Source organism: Jaculus jaculus, chromosome 3, assembly GCF_020740685.1.
Source record: "Jaculus jaculus isolate mJacJac1 chromosome 3, mJacJac1.mat.Y.cur, whole genome shotgun sequence".
NCBI lineage: Eukaryota > Metazoa > Chordata > Mammalia > Rodentia > Dipodidae > Jaculus > Jaculus jaculus.
The window spans coordinates 110,610,698-110,626,434 of record NC_059104.1 but is presented as its reverse complement, the minus strand read 5'-3'; positions in this window follow the sequence as shown (position 1 = coordinate 110,626,434).

The following is a 15,737-nucleotide window of genomic DNA, read 5'->3' as shown; positions in this document are numbered from 1 at the left end:
TTGTTATAATAGAAATGTTCCCTATAGACTTATGAGTTGGGTCTTAGTCACCAGCTGATGGGATTTTGGGGAGTGATTGAATTCTAGGGCCTCTGACCTAACCAATAGATTAATACCATGGGGGAGTCCCAACATGACATAATTGGGAGGTGAGGCCTAGTTGGACAAAGTAGGTTAATAGGGACATACCTTAGAAAGATAGCATCCTCTACTTCTTACTATAAGGTGAACAGGTCTGCTTCATCATAGCCTCTCTACCATAATGGACTGTCTCATCATAAACCACAGCAATAGACTGAAAATGCAGAAATTATTGACCACAGTAATTATTTTCTTCTTTAGGTATTTAACCTCAGGAGTTTTTATCACAACAGTAATAAAGTTAGGACAAAAGGTTCTAATATGGCTGAAGAGATGGCTTAGCAGTTAAGGCACTTGCCTGTGAAGCTTAAGATTCCAGATTCAATTCTCCAGGTCCCATATGAGCCAGAAGCACACAGTGGTGCATGCATCTGGAGTTTGTTTGCAGTGGCTAGAGACCCTGGAACACCCATCATCTCCCTCTGTCCCTCTCTAATAAATAAATAAATAAAAATAAAAACAAAAACTTTTTTTTAAAAAAAATGAAACAAAGTTTTTAATAGTCTTTATGCCCAGTCCATCATGAGTTTATTATTATTCATTAAAATGTAAGTTTATATTTTATTCAAACATGAAAATTGTTGCTCTTTAAGTGGTTCATATAATTATTAGTCTCCTTTTGCATCTCTGATTCTGTCTAACTGATGTGATGTGACTTGTCTTATCCAAATAAAATTTTGTACTTTTGACCAGTATTTATTCAACCTCCTTCCATATTAGGATGTTTGAAGTTGTCCCATAACTTTTTTTTTTTTAGTATTTTCTATTGTTATATAATTAAGTCCACTAATAATTTTTTACAACTTTAAATCTGCCATTAAATGTGCATTCCACATTATAGAGTTTGTTTTTTATCTGTGGAGTTTGGTTCGCACCTTTGAAAAGATATGTCCTGCGCATATTTCACATGCACTCATCCTCTTGATTCTTGAACATAAAATATTTAAATGTTCTTTTCCATTAATTCTGCTATGCTGCTGTTTTCTCAGCTCAGACACGTTTCTCAGAATGCTGTATTTTTATGATTTCAGGAGCACATTCATGATGCCCTAATGCCTGTTTCTGACATGATCTTCCTGTTGAAGGTCCTCACTGCTCCCTGATGAGTTACTTCAGCACTCTGAGTTCTCTATTCAGCAGCTTGCTTGCTCTGCCTTACTAATGCCTCATCCTAGAAACAAGGCATAAAACCATTTCAGGACATTAATATGAAAATTATCATATTCATCTTATTTGTTTCTTTCCTCAAAAAGACAACTATGACTTGTCTTCTAATGTTCAATGCCTGGAAAGCCATTGATTCATACACTTTGTTGTTTTATTTCAGCTGGTGGGTTAAGTCCAGCCTTAACTCAATCCTGGCCAATAGTAAAATGACTCTTTTAAAAATGTAATTATTTTGTTTCCTTAGATTTGGCTCTATTTTAGATCACCTATCTCAATAGTCCATTTTATTCTGTGCCATCTTCTATAAATCTTTTAAAGTTTTGTGCTCTATTTCCAAATCCTTATTTGCTATATAGGAGAGACAGGTTGGAAAATAAATATTACACTGACTGTATTTCTGCACTAGAAACTCACATTCAATGTAATCTAAAAGATCACATTGTGTATTTTAAGTTCTGTGGACTAAATAACTACAAGAAAAATATACAAAGAACAAAAGCTCTTAACCAATTCAAGCTGTTCACTTTAAAAAGGTACTTTTGGTTAATATAGAAATTACAAGACCATAGAAAAGGCATATAACAAAGAAAAGATATCTGATTGTAAAGTTATAGAAGTTATATAGGTTTCTTAAGACGTGCATTTCTTGAAGGAAAGTCATAAAAGGCATTTAAAAAGAACTTGCACAGATTCTCACTACATCAACCATCCTACCAATATTCAGCCTTCCCTTATGACTCTGACTGATCCATCAGACCTATTAAATGATAGATGATATCCTTTCTTCTTTCTTCATGGACACTGATCCAAACAGACTTGTTTTATTCCTCTGCTTCATGACTTAAATCCCTGCTATACATTTTTCATCAATTTACAGACCTGTTTCTAATTGCCTCTGACTTAACATAAGGGGGAAGATCCCTTGAAAATAGCATTCTTTTCTCTTTATTATTGTTTTATTTTAATAAATTAACAGTTAAAAACAATAGGTTTAATTGTAATATAGTCATGCATGCAAATAATGTATTTTAATTATCTTTCTTAGCTCCTTTTCTCTTGCCCTTATCTCCTTTCTCTACATTAATAGTTCTTGCACTTCCATACTGTCTGGATTGGATTCACCATGAGATAAAACATTTAATACCTGTCTTTCTGAGTCTAGCATATTTTATATAACATGATATTCTCCAACTCAGTCAATTTTCCTAATAATTACATGGTTTCCTTAATTTTTAACACTAAAAAATACTCCATTGTTTATTTGGCACATTTTATTTATCCATTAATCCTTGATGGATACCTAGACTGATTTCATCATAGATTATCATTAACAATACAGTGATGAACATGGTGAGTGATAAGGGTATCTTTATTATAAGCTGATTTTTACTCCGTCATGTATATGCCAAGGAGTGGGACCTCTGAATCATATGGTGGTTCGAGTTTTAGCTTTATGTGGAATTTCCACAGTGGCTAGACTATTTTACAGTCTAGCCAATGGTGCATCTTTTATCCTTGCCAGCACCTGTTGTTTTCATATTCTAGATAATTCCTTGTTACTTACGTGAGATGGAGCATCTTGGAGAGATACTAGTGACAATAAGAAATATGAGATGCTCATTATCGCTTTGATTTGTATACTCTTTTAGATAAAGATTTTTGAATATGTGTTGTGTATTTATTGCATATTTGTATTGCGGAGCACTGTTTCACCAGTTATTTTCCCCTTATTGATTAAAGTGATTGCTCTTTTGATGTTTATTTTTGATGATCTTTATATTACTTTATATAAGTATTAAATTCCTGTCAGCTACATAGGTGGACAGGACATTTTTCACTCTCATTTACTTTGGCTATACAAAAATCATAATTTCATACAATTCAATTTGTCAATTCATGCTAATATTTCTAGAGGAATTGGATTTCTGAGAAAGTCATTGCATATAACCACATGGTAAAACTTTTTTTTTAATTCTCTAGTAGTTTCTAAGTTTCAAGTCTTACTTTAAGATATTTGGTCTATTTTGAGTTTATTGTACTATAAAATAAAGATAGTGGTCTAGTATTATTGTTCTAAATGTAGATATTCAGTGTTCTGAGCACCCTTTGTAGAAAAGGTTATCCAACATATGCTTTGGTCTCATTTTTTTGATCTTCAGATGGCTGAAGATACATAGGTTCCTTTTTGGATTTTCTATTACATTAGGTATGTTACTTTTGTTGAAATATTATGCTGGTTTTGTTACTATTTCATTTATTGTGATATTTCATTGCTCTCTTTCCTTAGGATTGGCTTGTTTGTTCAAGGTCTTCTGTGGTTCTCCGTGAATTTTAGAATTGTTTTTTCTAGTTCTGTGTAGAGTATGATTGGAACTTTGAGATGGGTTGTACTGAATCTGTAGGATGGCCATTTTAAGATTAATTATGCCAATCCATGAATAATTAGAGTTATTTCCAATGTCTTATAGTCTTTTTAAAGTTTTTTCTTTTGGTGTATTATAATTTTCTTTGTAGAAGTCTTTTACCCTCTTTGTTAGGGATAACACCTTTGTAAACTACCACAGTATTTCTTTCTCTCCTAACCAATGAAATCGTATTTCTTATTGTCACTAGTATCTCTCCAGGATGCTCTCTTAGTGTCACCCTAATCTCATTGGCAATCTACAGTGATTACCCAAATGCTATTATTATCAACCTTTTTTAAAAAATCCCTTTATATGCTAAAAATCTCAGTCTATTTCTTCCATGAACCAATAGCACAGTTGATGGTTGGTCTCAAAAGCACAAAAAAATAACAGAAAAAATATCCACCTTTGTCAAGAGACTTCTCAATGGGCTTCTTATTATAGCGGATAGATAGTCTTCCTCAGACTGCCTCTCCTGTGTCTCCTTACTCCCTGGTTTTCAATGTCTCACTGAGCCTTACTGACAAACTACTGCAGCCTGCTAAGTACTGTTTCTGTGCTCTTTGACTCAATGATTTCATCATGGCATTAAATTTTGGTTGCAACTTTTGATGTATAATTTAAGATACCATCTTGTTTTTAGGACCCATAGTATATTTTAACTCACTAAGCAGAGGAAGTATAAAAGGAATTAAACATAAATTTCTAACTTTCCTTTCTATTATAAGTTATATATGATTACGAGTATACATTTTATATTTTATATCCTTAAAGAAAGCTCTACTGGTAATTTTTTGTAGGATGTGTCTGTGTACCTACCACTCATTTCCAATCTTTCCTTTTTAAGTTATAAAGTTCAGTTATAAAGCATTTTTGGCCTTTTTCTTCTTATTTCTGCTAATTTTATGTAAAATTTTAGTTGGAAATGCCTCTTTATTACTAATCTAGATTTGTAAATTTCTCTCTTGCTTTATGATTCTTCCCTGCATTTAAGTTTTCCATGTTACTAGGCGAGTGACAGCTCAAATCACTTGCGAAACAAGCCATCTACAAATTATGACTTGCAGAATGGGATTTTTAAGTCAAATTTCTGATTCTGATTCTTGACAGCATATTTAAAACCTTGGCAACAGAGGTTTATTGTTTTTCTTGGTTTTGCCACCAATAGTGATTTACCATTTCAAGCCAATTTACATAAGAAATAAAAAAGATTAATACAAGTTAAACCTTGGAAAGATGCACAGTAAGAAACAGTATTATCCATTGATATCCTAGAGGGGGAAAGCAATACAAGATGGTCAATTAAATTAATTTACATAATGTTATATTTTGGTATGTGATAAGAAAATAATGAAAGCCAAGAAAGCAAATGGAGATTTTTGTAGAGAAAGAGATGGTACTGTGAGTTAGGATAGTTAAATATGACTTTAGATGATATAAACAGACTTAAGGCAAGGTCATAATGCATGTCAGTATCTGTGAAGTCAATGACCAAAGAGAATTGTAAGATGCCCAGTGGTGCTTGCCTGATATGCTTGAGGAACATCAAGGAGTCAAGGAGCCTGCATGGCTGGAAATGTGTAACTCAGAATAGTGGAGACCAGAGCCAGAAGAAAATGAGTCAGAGAGGGACTAAATTGTATAAGCCTCTCTGACACAGGACTTCTTCTCATAGTCAGTTGTAAGTGCATTAAGGGTTGAACAGATCAGAAGAGTAGTGTGATCTAACACATTATTGAATATTACATAGATGATCAAGAAGAAAACTTAGGGTAGTCTATTGTAGCTCTTTAGTGAGATGTTATGATGGTTTTGACTAAAAATTTTTAGGTGGTGATATTTAAAAGTGATTGTAAATATGCTCAGTCATTGGATATATATATTGAGATGACTTTAATAAGTCAAAGAATGGTGCTGTTATTTGACAAAAATAAGTAAGTAAATTTTTAAGCATATTAATTTTGAGATAGCTTGAAGTTAATTTTGACTAGATAGATGAGGAGTGTATGATTCAAGAATGATACAAACTAGATATAAAAAGTTATTATATTTTGCAGGGTTGGGAATTGAACCCAGGGGCTTGCAGATACCAGACAAATATTTTATCACTGAGCGACAGCCCAGGTTCATGAAGGATGAATTTAGAGACATGGTTCTCAATTATGTCATAAATGACCTGGCCCAAATTTTGAGAAGAGGGAAGGTCCAAGCATCAAGACTCCACATGCTGATACTGACAAGTTAGAACACATTAACTAGGTGGATTTGGGTATAGCTAGAGAGGTTAAGGGGGGAAGCAACAGAGAGTTCTAGCAGAGAAATGAAGTTTCAGGATGGGAGACTAATAGATTATAATTATGTCAAATGTTACAGTTTGATCTAGTATGATGAGTATGGTGATTTGGCTTCATAAAAATCTATAGTGACCTTGACAGGAGAAGTTTCAGTGAAGGTTATGACATATCACAATGGATGCCAGATTAAATGACAGAAGCAATATGGGAATCAGCAAATACAGCCAATGTTTTCAAGGATTTTTGCTTTGGAGAGAAAGAATGGAATGGATTAGACCTGAAAGGAAAAACATGCTCAAAAAAAGAGGAGTTTTTGTTTTAAAGAAAAAAGTAATAAGACCATATATTTTGAGTGACAATACACTCCACAGCTAGCGGTGGGGGTGAATTACTAGATTCCCAGTACTTGGGAGTCTGAGGCAGGAGGATTATAAGATCTATACCAGCCTGAGCTATATAGTGAGACCCCGAGAAAGAGAGAGGATGGAGGGAAAGGGAGAGGAATAGAAAGAGGAGAGGGGAAGAGGAAGAAACACCATATTTACGGACAAAACTAATAATGTTAATAGTTGTGGAGACTCCATCCTTTCCTAGACAAAAGGAGATATGAAACAGTGCTCAACTATAGGGTATGTCAGTTGCTAGGATCACTGATCATTTTCTCACTGAAAGAGAAGGAAAAGTAGATTCCTTGGGAAAAATGTATAGGCATGGATGAAAATGTGATGCAGGATGTTTGGAAGTTTTCTGCTTAACATTTCTGCAATATTCATAGAAATGGAAGCAAGCTGCTCTAGTTTGAACTACAAATTCATAGTTCGAGTGTTTGGTCCCCACATAGTAGCACTAGTTTGGAAGATCTGGGACCTTTGGGAGTTGAGACGTAGCTGGCAGAGGTAAGTCAGAAGAGTCAGGCCTTTGGAGGTTACATCTGTCCTTGGTTCCAGTTGTGCTTTCTGCTTTCTGTACCTGCAACCACATGAATAGCCACCATCTCATAGTCCCACTGGCACAGATGCAGCCTCTCTGTCCTGCCATCTTCACACAATGGACGATATTCCCTAAAGCTGTGAGCCAAAATAAATCTCTCCTACTTTAGGTTGTTTCTTGCAAATATTTGGCCACAGTAATGAGAAAAGTACATAATACATTAGCAAAGTTGATTTAAACAAGCAAAGCGAGTTACTTAGAGAAAATAAGGTATGAATAAGAATTGAAAGAATAAGGGCCAGAGAGATGCCTTAGGAGTTAAAGCCACTTGCCTGAAAAGCCTAGAAGCTAGGTACAATTCTCCAGTTCCCACATAAAGACAGATGCATACAGTGGTACATGTATCTGGAATTCATTTGCAGTGGCAAGAGGCCCTAGTACACCTCTCTCTCTCTCTCTCTCTCTCTCTCTTCCTCTCTCTCTCTCCCTCTCTGTGTCTCCTCTTGAAAATAAATATTTTTTAAAGAATTGAGACAACAAATGGACTATATAAATATGGTAATTGCTACGTCCACGGCGACCTCGCCTGTGTAGCAAGCAGAAATGCTTCTGCACTGGAAGAGAGCTGAGGACAGAGGGCCAGCACTCCTCGGAGGGATGCCCCCGGTGACCCCTTGGCAGTCAGTTACTGTAAAGGTTCCTGCTGCCCATGAAGTCACGACGACCTAATTGCTGGCGCCAATGCTGTTTCTTTCCTGCTTTCTTCTAGCTGTTTGTCTAAGAACAGCTAATTCAACACTTATTAGTAATCATGCACGCAATCAGAGTACAAGAAACAATCTAAGCATTGAATGTGCCCCTCCTATGATTAGGGCAATGGAGGATATGTATAACTCTACTAGGAATAAAAGATTAACTCTAGAACAGTTTTTAGATGGTATAGAGTAGAAACAGCTTATGATGTTTTAGAACAACACTGATCCTGAGAAAGTGAAAGTAGAAATGTTAATCGGTAATGTTCATTAGAAGTATGACAGTTCTACAGAAAAGGAGTTACAAAACTTAGGCATTCCCACCAGGAAACTTCCTGGGGGGTATGTTCAGTACTTGATCAAGGGCTGATAGTAGACTCCCAGAGCTGGGAACTACCTAGATCCACTCCCCTATGAGGGAGGATATGATGAATTCGGTAATAGATGGATGAATTATGAAGAAATAAGGAGGCTATGGCATTCTCTTCCATTTATGGGAACGCTTAACAAGGAAACGTAAGCCTTGGTGTTTATACAGTCCTTGGGGTATAAGAAATAAGTAACCTGTTATTCACCTTACACCTAGTTTCTGTTTGTATAATGTTGTGGTCAATGATACAAGGCACCCTTCTTAAAAAATGGGTACAGTTCCTGCCTGATCAACATTACATGTATGCTTACAATAGAACAATACTTAAGATTGTTTAGATTAATGATTTCTGAGATCACTTGTTGGCTTGCTAAGTTTCCCTGTTCAATCTGTATAAAATCTTCATGAAACCTTCAGTAAATTACAGCAGCATATTCTACCTAGAGTGTGTCTGTCTGTCATTTCCTCGCCGAATCCCGAGTTCTCCTTGAGCCTTCGCCCTTGTTCTCCCTCGGTCCTGATCTCCCCGAGAGTCAGTCCGCGGCAGGTAATCATTAGTTAAATATGTTATTATTTTAATGTAACTTTAAACTTTAAATTTCATTAATATATTCAGCTACATGAGGATACTTTTGTCCCTTTGTCCATTTTGCACACTGTGGTGATAGGGTACAGTAATGAGGCACATAAACTTGGGAAGACACTATTACCAATATCATTTGCTAGTAACTTGATATTGGACTATATAGGCTTCAGAACTATTGGAAATATATTTCTTATTTATTAATTATCTAAAGCATTTGTATTTTCTTATAGCAACATAAATGCACTAAAAATACCAATCTCTATAAATCCATCAGTAAGAGTTTCAAGGACTCCCTAGACATCTTCTTACAGCTGTTAAAAACTCTTATTCTTACATGGTATATAACCAAAGGGTTTGTCATGTCTTTTTTTAATATAAGTAGGTCATTACACTAAAAAGACCAGGATTTATCTGTCATCCATCATCTTGACAGTAATTTATGTATGGCACATTCCTTTTCTGATACTACTTCTACATTTACCCCTCATGTGCATCCCTCTTACTATATCCCCTTAATCTCAGGAACAGTCATCACAAATTTTCAAATTCCCAAATTTTCCTTACTATCTTATTATAATTAAATCTCCTCTTAAGATTACTTCAAAACTGATCCTCTCTCAGCAGTTGATACATTCCCTCTCCTATTTCTCTTATCAAGACCTAGAGATGGGAGTTGTGCATTACCTCATCCAGGCCATGGTCCTGTTCTTTTCCTGTTATACATGCCTGCATTGAATCACAAACCATTATTCAATACCATCCAACAACATTCCTTTACTGATAACTGACTCCATATAATTAGTATTCCTTGAAGACTTTGACTCTATGCCTCCTTCTAATTACACTCTGCAAACAATAAATTAAAACTCTATGAAAATCCTTAATAATTGAAATGCCCATAAGTAATGTGACCAGTATTTTAAGCCTGTCATAGAGGTGTTATAAGTGTTATCATCCTACAACTTCAGAGAATAAAACTAAACATCATCTCAAAAAATAATTGGCACAAAAATATGATTAGGTAGGCTTGAGCATATCAAAAAGTATCATGAGGGCTGGAGAGATGGATTAGCACTTAAATTGCTTGCCTGCAAAGCCTAAGGACTCAGTTCAACTCCCCAATATCCACATAAGCCAGATGCACAAGGTGGCATTCGTGTCTCAAATTTGTTTGCAGTGGCTAGAGGCCCTGGTATGCCCATTCTCTATCTGCCTCTTTCTCAAATAAATAAATAAAATATTTTCTAAAGTATCATGAGGGATAGAAATATTGCTTAGTGGTTAAGGCCCTTGCCTGAAAAGCCTAAGGACTCAGGTCTGATTCCTCAGAACTCATGTAAGCCAGATGCACAAGGTGGCACATGCAAGTGGAGTTTGATGGCAGAGATTGGAAGCCCTCATGAGCCCATTCTCTACCTCTCTCTATATATCCAATAAGTAAACAAATATAAAATATTTTTAAAAGTGTCATAAGTAGAGAAAAAGAAATATTACTTGAAAGGTTGTGTAAATGAAATCTCGATACCATGGTTTTCTCAGTTTATATGAACTTATAGTCAACTAAATATTTATGGTAATTATTCTCAACTCTGAACAGTTTTGCCCAAAGTGAAAATGTATCAAATATTGAAGTTTTTTTTTTCACTACAACAGATATTGAAGAGGTAGGGTCTGCTACTGATATCTACTAAAAGAGGGCAAGGATATTACAAGACTTTCTGCAATACAGTGCAACAGAGAACCATTCAGCCCCAAATGTCTCTAGTGCTAAGTTGAAAACCCTGGTTTATGGTAGTGAGTGCTCAGTATTTTGATATTCAGTCAGGAGGATGTACTGATATTCTGGGCTCTTTAATACTTTATATAGGAAGGGAATACAGTAAAACTTTAATAAAAAAAAATAAAACCTTGGGAGGATTAAAGGATTTTTTAAATATAAAAAGACAAAGCTCACTTTTATAGCCTCTAGGAGTTTCAAATTCCCTCCCTCATGAATGCAGAAAGTTTAAGGGTTTTATCTTAGTTGAGACATGCCTTATTTCATGATTTCAAGTTCTCATTTTTCTTCATAGCCTAAGGAGCTTTCTACTTAGACTCTTTTCTCCTGGGCTTCCCTCTGGAATGAAAAAGGTTTTCAAACTTAAGGTGATGTCATTGGTACATTTAAAAAAAAAAAACCTTCCCATTTCTGAATTGGGACACTGTGATCTAGTCTTTTGATTTGTTCCACTTAATTGTGAATGGAATGGGTTGCTACCCTCATTTATGACCAATACTGACAATTTAGTGTATTAGTGCCTCAGTTTCACAATCACTCTTTTATTTATTCCCACTCATTCAACATCCACTCATCTATTCATTTAAAAAGTGTTTACTATATGCTAAGTAGTAGTAAAAGCGAGTCAAAGATAAATAAGACAAAACTACAGACTTCAATTTGTTTTAAGTGTGATGGAGGAAAGCCACAGAAATCATAATTTAATAAATTATAAAAAACAACAAAACATGCTATAATAGCACATAGGAGTGACTTACAACTCAACTCAGTGTTGAGAGAATATAATATTAAATGATACTTGAATTGAAACTTTTAGACAAAAGGAAAGATAAATTTAACATTTAAGGAATTTCACAATATTCCAAACCCTCTGCAAAGTACTTCATGATTTTTTGCTCATTTAATCCTTATGACACATTTTTTTCCACATACTGAGATGAATTGGTGAAAATTACCAGAAAAAGAAGTTATATAACAAGATCTGTGTACAACTGTGTTTTTACTGATAAGTTATTTGGAGGGACAGATTTGAATACTATGGCAGTTTGAATTAAGTGTCCCCATAAACTCATGTTTTGCATCCTTAGTTCCAAGCTGATGGTAGTTTGAGAAGCAGTCTTGCTAGAGCTGGTATATTGTTGGTGATGGGCTTATTATAGCCAGTCCACCCTTAGAATTTGACTCATTGTCTGTCTTACTGCTGTGGTCTATTTGATGTTGGCAAGAAGTTGATATCCAGCCTCTGTTCTACCGTCTTTCCCCTGCTATTATGCAACTTCCCCTCAACACTGTAAGCCAAACTAAAGAACTTTCCTCCCATCACCTGCTTCTGACTGGGTGCTTTGTCCCAGATACATGAAGGTAATGCTAAGAAATACTGAGGGTGCAATCTATTCAGATATCAGTTAGAATATACTCTGTTTTCTCATTTAACTCACTCACCTATTACTCCCTGAACATCTGATTCCCTTTGTGTTGCTGTTTATATCTAACCCAATCTGTGCTGAGCTAACCATTAGTCTGGGCTGAACTGTGAAATGCCCTCTTCAGAACGTGAACTAAAAGATTGTTCTCACAAAATGATGTACATGTGGTGATAGTTCATGCTCTCTCTACTCTATGCTGAGCTGTAGGAAAGAAGAGAGCCAGTGTTATCTAGTAACTAACATACCACAAGATCTGAAGCCATGAGTGAGAAGAGAAAGCTATGACAGCAAAAATGGAGAGGAGCAGAAAGAAGCTTCTCGAAAATGAAAGGCACCGAGCCAAGCAATAGCATCGTAGTAAGCCTGGTTATATTCATATCTAAAAATAACACTTCACCACTGCCCCCCCCCACACACACATAAACTTTTGACTGCAGCTAAAATTTGATTGGATGACTTTTAAGGAAGAGATTGAAAGTACAACGACCTTTGTAATGATGCACAGCTAGGTAGGAGAAAATAATCACCTGGCGTTTTAAATCGCTGAAGCAGAATGGGCAGAGGGTGTGTGCTAATGAATCTAATCAAAGAGCAACACAGAGGTATTACATAAATTGCTTGGTATGTGGGCCAAGGTATCATTCTCAAGGCTTCTGTGGGACTTTAAATGCTTTAAAGAAGCTTCATAAAGTTATAATATTGGGTTCAATATCCCTGATTCAACACACCTGGTCAAAAGATTCATTCAAAATGAATGGTTCATAAATATTTGTTATATTAAGGAAAAATAAGAGAAATAAAAATGATGTTGAATTTAAATTTGTATCACAATTATGATAGGTCAAATAATGATTGAGAAGAAAGTTAATTATATAGAACATTGAGGATAGGTTTAATATTAAAGATCATACGAGTAAGTGAAATAGTGAAACATGGAAGTGAGCACTCCATTGATAACATGGAAGTATGAGATAGTCTGGCTTCCATTGTTGTTATCTATACATACATGATTCAGCCTTTGAAAATTGTCTGTTCATTTTATTAGCCTATTTATTGATTAGGTTGTTTGATATCTTATGTAGGTTTTGGAGGTCTTTTTAATTTCTAGGTATTGACCCTCTGTCAGAAGTACAGCTGACAAAGATTCCCCTCTTATTCTGTAAGCCATCTCTTCACTCAATTCACTATTCCCTTTGCTATAAACGGTTTTTAAATCTCATGAAACCCTGTTTGTCAATTGTTGGTGCTATTTCCTGAGCAATTGGAATTCGATCCAGAAAGTCCCTCACACTCTAACTCATGATGGTTTTATTACTTTTCTAAAGCTCTACAAGTTGGCAGCCAAGCTTTTAGAATATAGGCTTGGGGGTGGAGTACATTTAAGGCTCAAAGTATAGTACCAGGCATGGTCATGCCTCAGTCTTTTATCTTTATTTATTTCAACAGAATTCACACCTCCAACATACTCATACAGCCACTCCCTCATCTCCTTTGTTTTTGGTCTGCTACTACCTCAGAAAAGATACTATCTAAAAACAATACTTTATTAACTTCAATATTTCCTCTCATCCTTCAAGGCTTTAACATTATAGTACACTATTACTATCTGACATACTCTATATGTTCTTATTTTATCTCTTATGCCAAAAGGTAAGGTCTAAGAGTCCTCATATAGGTTCTCTATGAAATGAAATTTTCTTTGACTCTTCCCAGAACAGACATACCTCATTAAAATGTTCATACATGTTTGGAGAGATGGCTGATATTTGTAAAATTAAGGAGTCTTTTCTAGTCCCAGTTTGTTAGATTTACATTTGCCACAAATGGAGGTAAATTTTGTTCAATACTTTTACTTTTAGTCTTTTGTTGTTGATTTTTTTTTTTTAAGGTAGGGTCTCACTCTAGCCCAGGCTGACCTGGAATTCACTTTATTCTCAGGGTGGCCTTGAACTCATGGCAATCCTCGTACCTCTGCCTCCAAGTCCTGGGATTAAAGGCATGTGCCACCACGCCCAGCTAACTTTTAGTTTTTTATTTATGTTACTGTGGGATAGCAAATAATTTATTTTAAAATGCTGAAACATTTTTGCAAACCTGAAATAACTCACAATCATAGAATGATATTATCTGCTTCATGTTTAACTTTTACATGCTTTACTTTTACATATTTAATGATCTGCACTCTACTGACACCTCTTCCATCATGCTACTAGAGACACAAGTTGTAAACTAAGTCTTAATCAAAAATCTTGGAATCTATGGGGAACATACATTCACATTCAGACCACCACAGATTGCAGGTTCAAGGTCAGCCTAGGCTATGTAGCAAATTTAAAGTCAACCTGGACTATATGGCAAGATCCTAATTCAAAAATTAGGAAAGAAAGAAAGGGAGAGACAAAGAAAAAAGAAAGAGAGAAAGAAAGAAGAAAAAGGAAAGAAAAGAAAAGCAATCAAACACACAAAATTTCTATAGTCAGGTCATAGTTCTTGAAATTTCAATCATTCAGACCTTTTTCTGTTTATTTGTTTGTTTGTCTGTCTGTTTTTGAGATAGGATCTCTTTCTAGCCCAGTCTGACCTGGAGTTCACTCTAGTCTTAAGCTGGCTTCAAAGATCTCACAGAGATCCTACTACCTCTGCTTCCTTTCCCTGTGCTGGGATTAAAGGCATGCATGAACACACCTAGATCAATCTTCAGACTTTTTAAACATGAGTTATGGTCCTTGTTAATCAGAAATTGGCAACACTTCAACTCACATTATGCGTTATATCCCAGTGTATAGTAATTTAGTCAACCTTATTGAAAGTGAATATAATAACAAAGAAGACTGGTAACAGTCTGAGGGCACACAGCATTCATAAGAGAGAAGGAAGATAGGATATAAAAGAATATAGAAGGAAACAGAAAGAGGAATTTGATGCTAATAGCCACATTAATCAACTGCTGTCAAGTTGACCTGGCACCAGATCACCTCTACCAATAGCTAGAAATGAGCACTAGTGATTCAGATTCTATAATCATTGGTAAATTTATTCTTCTTATATTTTATTTTATTTTATTATTAGAGATAGAGACACACAGAGAGAATGGGCATTCTAGGGCCTCTAACCACTGCAAATAAACTCCATACACATGTGCCACTATGTGAATCTGGCCTATGTTGGTACTAGGAAATGGAACCTGGGTCATTAGGCTTTTCCAGCAAGCCTGTTAAAGGCTAAGTCATCTCTCCAGCCCAAACTACTTGTATTTTTTTTTGTTTTTATTTTTTTATTTTATTTTTTTTTTTTTTTTGAGGTAGGATCTTGCTCCAGCCAAGGCTGACCTGAAATTCACTATGTAGGTCAGGATGGCCTCAAACTCATGGTGATCCCCTTATCTCTGCCTTCTGAATGCTGGCATTAAAGGCATACACCACCATGCCCAGATTCACTAGTAAATTTTAAAAGGCTTTAATTATGATATAATTTTCTAAAAATAAAAGATTTTAATTAACAAAAGATCATATACACTTATGCATTGGTGATTTTGAAATATGAATACAATGAAGGATAACTAAATATACTAATTAATAAGTGCATTGCTTCACAAACTATTATTCACAAACATTTCTAAGACAAGAACACAATAGCAGAAAGTTAAATTTTTCTGTGTATTCATGACTAGAAAAATATTTATGTGTTTAAGAGAGAAATATGTTATAGCTGGACTTAGACAGCTCAATGCTTCTTTATCAGGATCTCCAACACTGATTACTTTCTAAAATAAGGAGGCATCAGGTAGTTAGCAATTTATAATGTGCTATTTAATGTCAAACATGTCCTGGTGGCACCCAGTGCCAATTTGTCTACATTGTTCATGGATGAGTAGTTTGATGATTTATA